Consider the following 9,029-nt stretch of genomic DNA (forward strand, 5'->3'; position numbering starts at 1 on the left):
TTTATCTAACTATGACGGCAGAAGCCTCATATTTGTTTCAGACAAACATTTTAGTACATTGTTGCATGGAAAGAGGGCCGTCTCTTCTCTCCCCCATCACAACAAGCCCATCAGGAAAGGATGTCCTAGGGGTCAGTATGACCAGGAGGAATGATTACAGCAAGAAAAACCTGTTTCAATGTCCATATGGGCCTATTGTTTTAAGACACACTTGAGAAATGGCGAACCTAACCTTCCAATTCCGGAAGTCTCCACAGTTGTATACTAAGGCCTGCTCTGTGGCCGTTACGAAACAGATTGTTGTAAAATCTTGATTTGACAAATCACTAACCTTAATCCTAATCTACGTGATAAATACAAATCTATAGATTTTCACTTTATATTTATATATGACAATCCCCATTATTATGAGCTCAACTGAAACTTAATATTGATTTACTTGAGACAGAGTAGTCACAGCATTGTGTGTGAGTGACCTACTTGTGTTTTACTTTGTAAAACTGGAAGAAAAAAAGTACTGGGCAGCAAGTGTTGAAATAATGAAGATAAACTGAATTGAACACCTTCACTGGGAAAGTTGTTATAAAACAGTATGTAAGGAAATTCCACTGGGTAAAGTTTGGTGGGTGAAGAGCTTTGTTTGCAAACCACCCACCATGGGAATTTGCACAATGACGAACAAAAGAGGACCTGCGATGTATGTTATTTAACCCTGAAAAACACAAATGTTCCGGGAAAAGAAAAGTGAGCAGTAGGCCTTTACTGGCAGACTGAAAAAAAAACCTGGTACAATAATCACATTTGATTAATATATATTATATTAAAACATGTTTTAATATAATTTATGTACCTGGAGAAATTCTGTGCAAAACTAGTTGATACCTTTTGTGTGCAGGAGTTCGAGCAAGGTGGAAAGCTAACGCTAGCCAGCCACCTGTCCCATCCATGCAAGTGTCCGCTCATTAGACAACAAACTGGACTACATCCAACTTCAACGAAACTCCCAACGCGAGTTCAGAGACTGCTGTATTTTTGTTTTTGTGGAAACATGGCTGAACAACAGTGTACCGGACTCTGCTATCTAGCTACCAGGCCTGCTAGCCTTCAAAGCAGATAGAGATGCTGCTCTGTTGCCGGGTAACACTTGTGGAGGTGTGCTGTGTTAACACGGACACGGACTGGTGCAGAAATGTGGTGCTTGTATCCAACTACTGTTCACCGCTGGTGGAGTTTGTGACTGTTAAATGCCGACCATTCTACGCAAATTCACGGCTGTGTTTATACTCTGTGTTTAGCTACATCCAACCAAGTGCTAATGCTACCAATGCGTTAGCTGAACTTTACGGAGCCTATAATGTGTGTGCACTAAATGTAGCCTGTTTTGTATGTCGTTTTTATATATTTTAAATGCGTAACACCACTTGAACACCACTTGCGTAACACCACTTGAACACACTGAAATGTTGTTTCGTGTATATGGTTGAAATGACAATAAAACACACTTGACTTGACTCCCTCTATGTAACCAATTTCACTGTCTAAGTCTGTAACCGGTAGGCGTGGCTTGTGAGTGGCCTCGTATGGAAGCGAAGCAAGTGCATTCTGAGAGTTGTTGTCTTTCATCCACATGAGCCAAAAATACATTTTCTGGCTTTTCTCGGTCTAGAAGGCACCAACTTCGAATTGTTTTTCACATTTCTACTACATAAATGACCAAATTTAATACATATTCATCTTTCCAGCGGTGAAATATCCCTTTAACTACTCCTCAGATCTCTGCAGGGTGAATCGAGACAGCTATCTGTCAAATCTTTAAAACCACTTTTGACTATACACATGCTCCACCAAAACAAATTCCTATTTTGCAGAAGCACCGTGGCTCCGTCCGGTGCTTGGCGAATAAAAATGCCAATAAACCAGAGTAGGTTTTTCTCCTATCCTAGAATGCTGTGTGGACTAGCCAGACCCTCCTCCGCAGCATGTTGACTTTATGAGACAATAGGCTCATTCGAGATGAACTGCGCCTCGCCTGTAAAGTGGACGAGAGCAGGCGGCAGCAGCAGCTGTCAAGTCGGACGGTTTGCAGCCGACTCCATGCCAAGGAGGTAAGCGTCTCCTCACAACCCGAACCTCCTATGGCGCCATTTTGATGCTAATAAGCACTCACCCCCCGTTAGCATTCCATTGACTGCCATTCATTTTGGCGCCACTTTGACAGCGAATAACTTTACATCTGAAGCGTTTAAAGACTTTATTTGTCCATTGTTTATTTCTAAAGAAACTCACGTTATGGCTCTGTAGTAGATGTTTTTGTAAAAATAGACTAACGATTGTGTCATAACCACGGGACGTACTGTCGCATAGTAGAGGATTTACCGTATATTACAGGAGAAGCTCACAGGCAGTTTCGACTTACATTAGCTGTTTAAGTTTAATTACTAATGTTAACTAGCATTTTAGTTAGCAATAATTAGCCTGTGCCTATGTTATCTCCTTACATATACCTACGCTCTCCGTCTCTGCAAGATTGGGAATGATTGAGATTTCTCTTGTCACAGCTACCAGAAGACTTACAATTTTCAGACAGGTTGCTCACGTCACATTTACGTCGTCTCTCTCAGTTGGAGGCTGCGCAGTAACGCTCGGCGCTCACCGGAAAAGTGCTTCTAATGGCCTTCACTGGTCTCCGTCCAGAGCAACGGGATCTGTTGGTCCATTCTTATATACTGTCTATGGTTCCAGCAGCCTTCAGGCTGAACAGGAAGTGACAGAAACACTGTGGTCCGATTCCGATTTAATAAAATGTTATCAGACCCATATATCAGCTTGTACACAGTCTCCAGTTGTTATAATTATGACAGAGTCACTCTCAAAATGATCTACATGCGATCTGTTGCTGATTTTAATTAACAACACATTGTATATGATCTGTAATCAGAATGGATTTAGTCTCTCTGACTTCTAAACGTAACTATCAGCCACACAACATGTGGTTTGTACAGAATAAGCCTTTAAATCAGACAAATAGCAGTTAAAATCCCTCCAATTCAAAATAAAAGAAAGTTTATATAAAACGTCATCATGTTGAGTCAATTCTGAACCAATCAGCTGTTAGATCAACTGAGAGGCCGGCACGTGTGCATGACGTCAGAGCAAGTCGGGATCAAGTTCTCTTAATACATCCATGATCTAACCGAAAACCCACATATATCTAACCGGCATGCGTTGGGTGGCGATCGCCGGTGATCGATTCCGCGCAGACCTGGCTCATCTCGAACGAGCCTAATGCTGCTAACACGTGCTTAAAATTGAAGTGAGCAGCCAATATTTAAAAGGTCTTTTTGATATGGGCTTAATCTCATTTGGGAACTAGAAAATGCATTTCCTGCAGAAAATGCTTGTGTATGCTGAAAAGCAAAATTTGCTAAAGCTAAACTGGATTGCTGGCATAATTGTGTTAGAAGAAGGTGAAGTAGTGAGAATAGTTGAAAAACTGGTATGAATTTTATTGAAATGTTGAACATTACCAATAATGTATCAAACAAAAGTGGAATATTTTAAGGATTTTACTAAAAGCTGTCGCTACACTGAATTGCTTGTTAAAATGTGGGAGTTGTAGGTAAATGTGGAAAAGTGAAAATGGTTCTAATTTATAAGAATGTCTTAAAAAAGTCGAATGACACCAATATGGTATGAAAGTTTTTGTAAAAGCTGATGCTAAACTGAATTGCCGGCTTTAATTTGTGGGTAAAATGGGAAATGGGTGGTTGAAATTAGGAAAACTCAATCAGCTGTGTTCAATATTTTCAAAAGTACGAAAAGAATTTACCAGTTGTGTAAAACTCCTAATGAATAAAAGATGTAGAACAATCGCCTAACAAAAACAGGGGGAAGCAGCGTTCAGTTTTTATGCACCACATATCTGAAACAAACTCCCAGAAAACTGCAGGTATGCCGCAATTCTCAGTTCTTTTAAATCAAGGCTGAAGACCTTTCTTTTTGATGCTTCCTTTCTTTAAATATTTGTTCATTTCTTATACTGAAGTTACATTGTTGAAAATTGGAACTGTATGACAATCTATGTACGCATATAAAGAGAATTAAAAAGTAAGACCGGTGGGACCGGCTCGTTCTGGGAACTGCTAGGATTGCTGGAGGAATACGTGTATAGAGCGACGGCTTATACATTGTCTGATACTAGTGTCCTAAAATCTCTTATCTTATCTGCTATTTTTTATTGTTTTTAACTGCTCCTTAATGTTTTATGTAAAGCACTTTGAATTGCCCTGTTTCTGACATGTACTATACAAATAAAGCTGCCTTGCCTTGCCTTACTAACCTCTGAGCCAGTGTGGCAACATAAACATTGAAAATTGTCATAGTATAGTATGTCCAAAAAGTGATAAAAAAGTCAGTGTTGTATGTCGAAAATTGTCATAGTATGTCGAAAAAAGTCATAATATAGTATGTTGAAATAGGTAATAAAAATGTCATGGTATGGTATGTCGAAAAAAGTCATAGTATAGCATATCCAAAATAGTAATGGTATAGTATATCAAAAAAAGCATGTCGAAAAAAGTGATAAAAAAGTCGTAGTATAGTATGTCGAAAAATGTAATAGTATAGTATGTCGAAAAAAGTGATAAAAAAGTCATAGTATAGTATGTCGAAAAATGTAATAGTATAGTATGTCAAAAAAGTGATAAGTAAGTCATAGTATAGTATGTCGAACAAAGTGATAAAAAAGTCATTGTATAGTATGTCGAAAAAAGTGATAAAAAAGTCATAGTATAGCATGTCGAAAAAAGTAATAAAATAGTCATAGTATAGCATGTCGAAAAAAGTGATTAAAAAGTCCTAGTATAGTAAGTTGAAAAAAGTGATAAAAAGTCATAGTATAGTATGTCGAAAAAAGTGATAAAAAAGTAATAGTATATCATGTCAAAAAAAGTGAAAAAAAAGTCATAGTATATGTAGTATGTCGAAAATAGTCATAGTAATATATCATGTCGAAAAAAGTGATAAAAAGTCGTAGTATAGTATGTCGATGAATGTCATAAGGAAGTCATAGTATAGCATGTTGAAAAAAATTATAAAAAAGTCATAGTGTTGTATGTCGAAAAAAGTCATAGAATAGCCTGTTGAAAATAGGGTATATAAGGTGATAAAAAATTCATAGTATAGGATGTCGAAAAAAAATGATAAAAAAGTCATAGTATTGTATGTTGAAAAAAGTCATAGTATAGCATGTCGAAAAAAGTGATAAATAAGTCATAGTATAGTATGTCAAACAAAATGATAAAAAAGTAATTGTATAGTAGGTCAAAAAAAGTCATAAAATTGTCATAGCATAGCATGTCAAAAAAAGTGATTAAAAAGTACTAGTATAGTATGTAAAAAAAAAAGATTAAAAAAAGTCATGGTATTGTATGTTGAAAAAAGTCATAGTATAGCATGTTGAAAAAAGTGATAAATGTCATATTATAGCATATTGAAAAAAGTGACAAAAAGTCATAGTATAGTATGTCAAAAAAATGATAAATAAGTCATAGTATAGTATGTCGAAAAAAGTGATAAATAAGTCATAGTATGGTACGTCGAAAAAAGTGATAAATAAGTCATAGTATGGTACGTCGAAAAAAGTCATAGAATATCATGATGAAAAGAGTCAGAGTATATTATGTCGATTAAGGTGAAAAAAAGTCATAGTATACCATGTCAAAAAAAAGTGATAAAAAAAGTCATAGTATAGTATGTCGAAAAAAGTGACAAATAAGTCATTGTATAGCATGTCGAAAAAGTCATAGTATAGCATGTTGAAAAAAGTGATAAAAAGTCATAGTATAGTATGTGGAAAAAAGTGATAAAAAGTCATAGTATTTTATGTCGAACAAAATGATAAAAAAGTCATAGTATTTTATGTCAAAAAAGTCATAGAATAGCATGTCAAAAAAAGTGATTAAAAAAGTCATAGTATAGCATTTCAAAAAAAGCAATAAAAAAGTCATAGTATAGTATGTCAAAAATAGTCATAGTATGGCATGTCGAAAAAGTTATTAAAAAGTCATAGTATAGTATGTTGATAAAAGTCATAGAATAGCATGTCGAAAAAAGTGATAAAAAAGTCACAGTATAGCATGTCAAAAAAAAAAAAAGTCATAGTATTGTATGTTGAAAAAAGTCATAATATAGCATGTCAGAAAAAGTGATAAAAAAGTCATAGTATAGCATGTCAAAGAAAATGATAAAAAGTCATAGTATAGTATGTCGAAAATAGTCATAGTATAGCATGTCGAAAAAAGTTATCAAAAAGTCATAGTATTGTATGTCAAAAAAGTGATAAAAAAATCATAGTATTGCATGTTGAAAAAAAGTGATAAAAAAGTCATAGTATAGCATGTCAAAGAAAATGATAAAAAGTCATAGTATAGTATGTCGAAAATAGTCATAGTATAGCATGTCGAAAAAAGTTATCAAAAAGTCATAGTATTGTATGTCAAAAAAGTGATAAAAAAATCATAGTATTGCATGTTGAAAAAAAGTGATAAAAAAGTCATAGCATAGTATGTCGAAAAAAAGTGATAAAAAAGTCAGAGTATAGTATCTAAAAAAAAAGTGATAAAAAAGTCATAGTATAGCATGCCAAAAAAGTAATAAAAGTCATAATATAGTATGTCGAAAATAGTCATAGTAATATAGCATGTCGAAAAAAGTGATAAAAAAGTGATAGTATTGTATGTCGAAAAAAGTCATAATATAGCATGTCGAAAAAAGTCATAGTATAGTATGTCGAAAAATGTCATAGTATAGTACGTCAACAAAAATGAAGAATAAGTCATAGTATGTCGAAAAAAAGTGATAAAAAAGTCATGGTATAGTATGTCAAAAAAAGTGATAAAAAAGTCATAGTATAGCATGTCGAAAAAAGTAATAAAAAAGTAATAGTATCCACCTTTTTCCGGGTTAGCGAATTTACCCATGATTCATAGCGGTTTTGAATGTTTGAATGGTTTAGTATGTCAAAAATAGTCATAGTATAGTATGTTAAAAAAAGTGATAAAAAGACATAGTAGAGCATGTTGAAAAAAGTAATAAAATAGTCATAGTATATCATGTTGAAAATAGTCATAGTATAGGATGTCGAAAAAAGTGACAAAAAAGTCAAAGTATAGCATGTTGAACAAAGTGATAAAAAGGCCATAGTATATTATGTGGAAAATAATCATAATAGTATGTTGAAAAAAGTGATAAGAGAGACTGGAGCACAACTTTTTTCTTCATTCCTGTAAGTAGATCTTTATGTCATTTGCCTTTTTCACTTAGTATATTGGACTTCAAACCTTAATGAAACATATAAGACTTAAACACTCAACCTTCTGTCTGCTAGTCATTCTCTTATCCATCTAAGCTATCTGACATGGCACAAAAGTCATGTTTTCGGTATATTTGTCTCTTTCACTTAGTATATCGGACCTCAAAACTTACTGAAACATATAGGATTTGGACACTCAACCTTCTGTCTTCTAATCATTATCTTATTACCCTAATCAACCTGACCTCACCCATTCAATTTAGTCATATTTAACTCTTTAACTTAGTGTAATGGACCTCAAAACTTAATGAGACATAAGATTTGAACACTCAACCTTCTGTCTTCCAATCATTCTCTTATCACCCTAAGCTATCTGACCTGACACATATTCACTCATGTTTTTGTCATTTACTTCTTTCACTTGTTATATTGGACCTCAAAACTTAGTGAAACACATAAGATTCAAACACTCAACCTTCTGTCATCCTGTCATTCTCTTATCCATCTAAGCTATCTGACCTGACACAAAAGTCATGTTTTGGGCAAAAAAAGTCATAAAAAAAGTCATGGTATATTATGTTGACTAAAAATGATAAAGAAGTCATAGTATAGTATGTCCGATATAGTTATAGAATAGTATGTTGAAAAAAGTGATAAAAAGGCATAGTATAGTATGTCAAAAAAGTGCTAAAAAGTCATGGTTTAATATGTTGAATAAAAGTGATAACAGTCTTAGTAAAGTATATCAAATATAGATCTATGTTGAAAAAAGTGATAAAAAAGTCATAGTATAGTGTGTCGAAAAAAGTGATAAAAAAGTCATAGTATAGTAAATCGAATAGTCTTTAAAAATTCTTAGTACATTGTGTCGAAAAAAGTGATATAAAGTCATAGTATAGTATGTCAAAAAAAGTTATAAATAAGTCATAGTATAGTATGTCGAAAAAAGTGATAAAAAGTCATAGTATAGTATGTCGAAAAAAGTGATAAAAAAAGTCACAGTATAGCATGTTGAAAAAAGTCATAGTATAGCATGTTGAAAAATGATTAAAAAAGTCATAGTACATTGTGTCAAAAAAGGTGATATAAAGTCATATTACAGTATGTCAAAAAAGTCATAAAAAGTCATAGTATAGTATGTCGAAAAATGTCATAGTATAATATGTAAAAAAAAGTTAGAAATAAGTCATAGTATAGTATGTCGAAAAAAGTGATAAAAAGTCATAGTATAGTATGTCAAAAAAAGTCATAGTATGATGCAAAACACACAAAAAGTCTAAGTCACGCATTACACACCCATTATAAACACAGAAAAAAGCCTGAAAGAAGCACTAAACCTAAACAGTGATAGCAAAAACTGTAAAAGATGTCGAAAAGCTGAATCATTTTATAATAGCTGAAGGTTTTGTGAATAGTTTAAAGTTTGAATGACATCTGCAGGTGAAAGTATGTGGGAGGAATAGCATTTCGAAGTGGAAGAAGTCTGAGGAGGATTTGAAGATTGCTCCTGATTGTACTTTCAATGTAAAAAGAAAAAAGCTTAATATTTTAAGTATAAATTGTAGAACAAATGAATACAAGCACACATATCCTTTTTGATATTTGAATGGTTTTTGTAGCTGAAAGTATACAGAAGTAGCAGGCGACTGAAAGTCGTACAGAAGAATCGGGTAACAATATTGTGAATGCTGCTGAATCAGAATTCACAAAATAAACC

The sequence above is a fragment of the Sander lucioperca genome, chromosome 1 (genome assembly GCF_008315115.2).
Source record: "Sander lucioperca isolate FBNREF2018 chromosome 1, SLUC_FBN_1.2, whole genome shotgun sequence".
In the NCBI taxonomy this organism is placed as follows: domain Eukaryota; kingdom Metazoa; phylum Chordata; class Actinopteri; order Perciformes; family Percidae; genus Sander; species Sander lucioperca.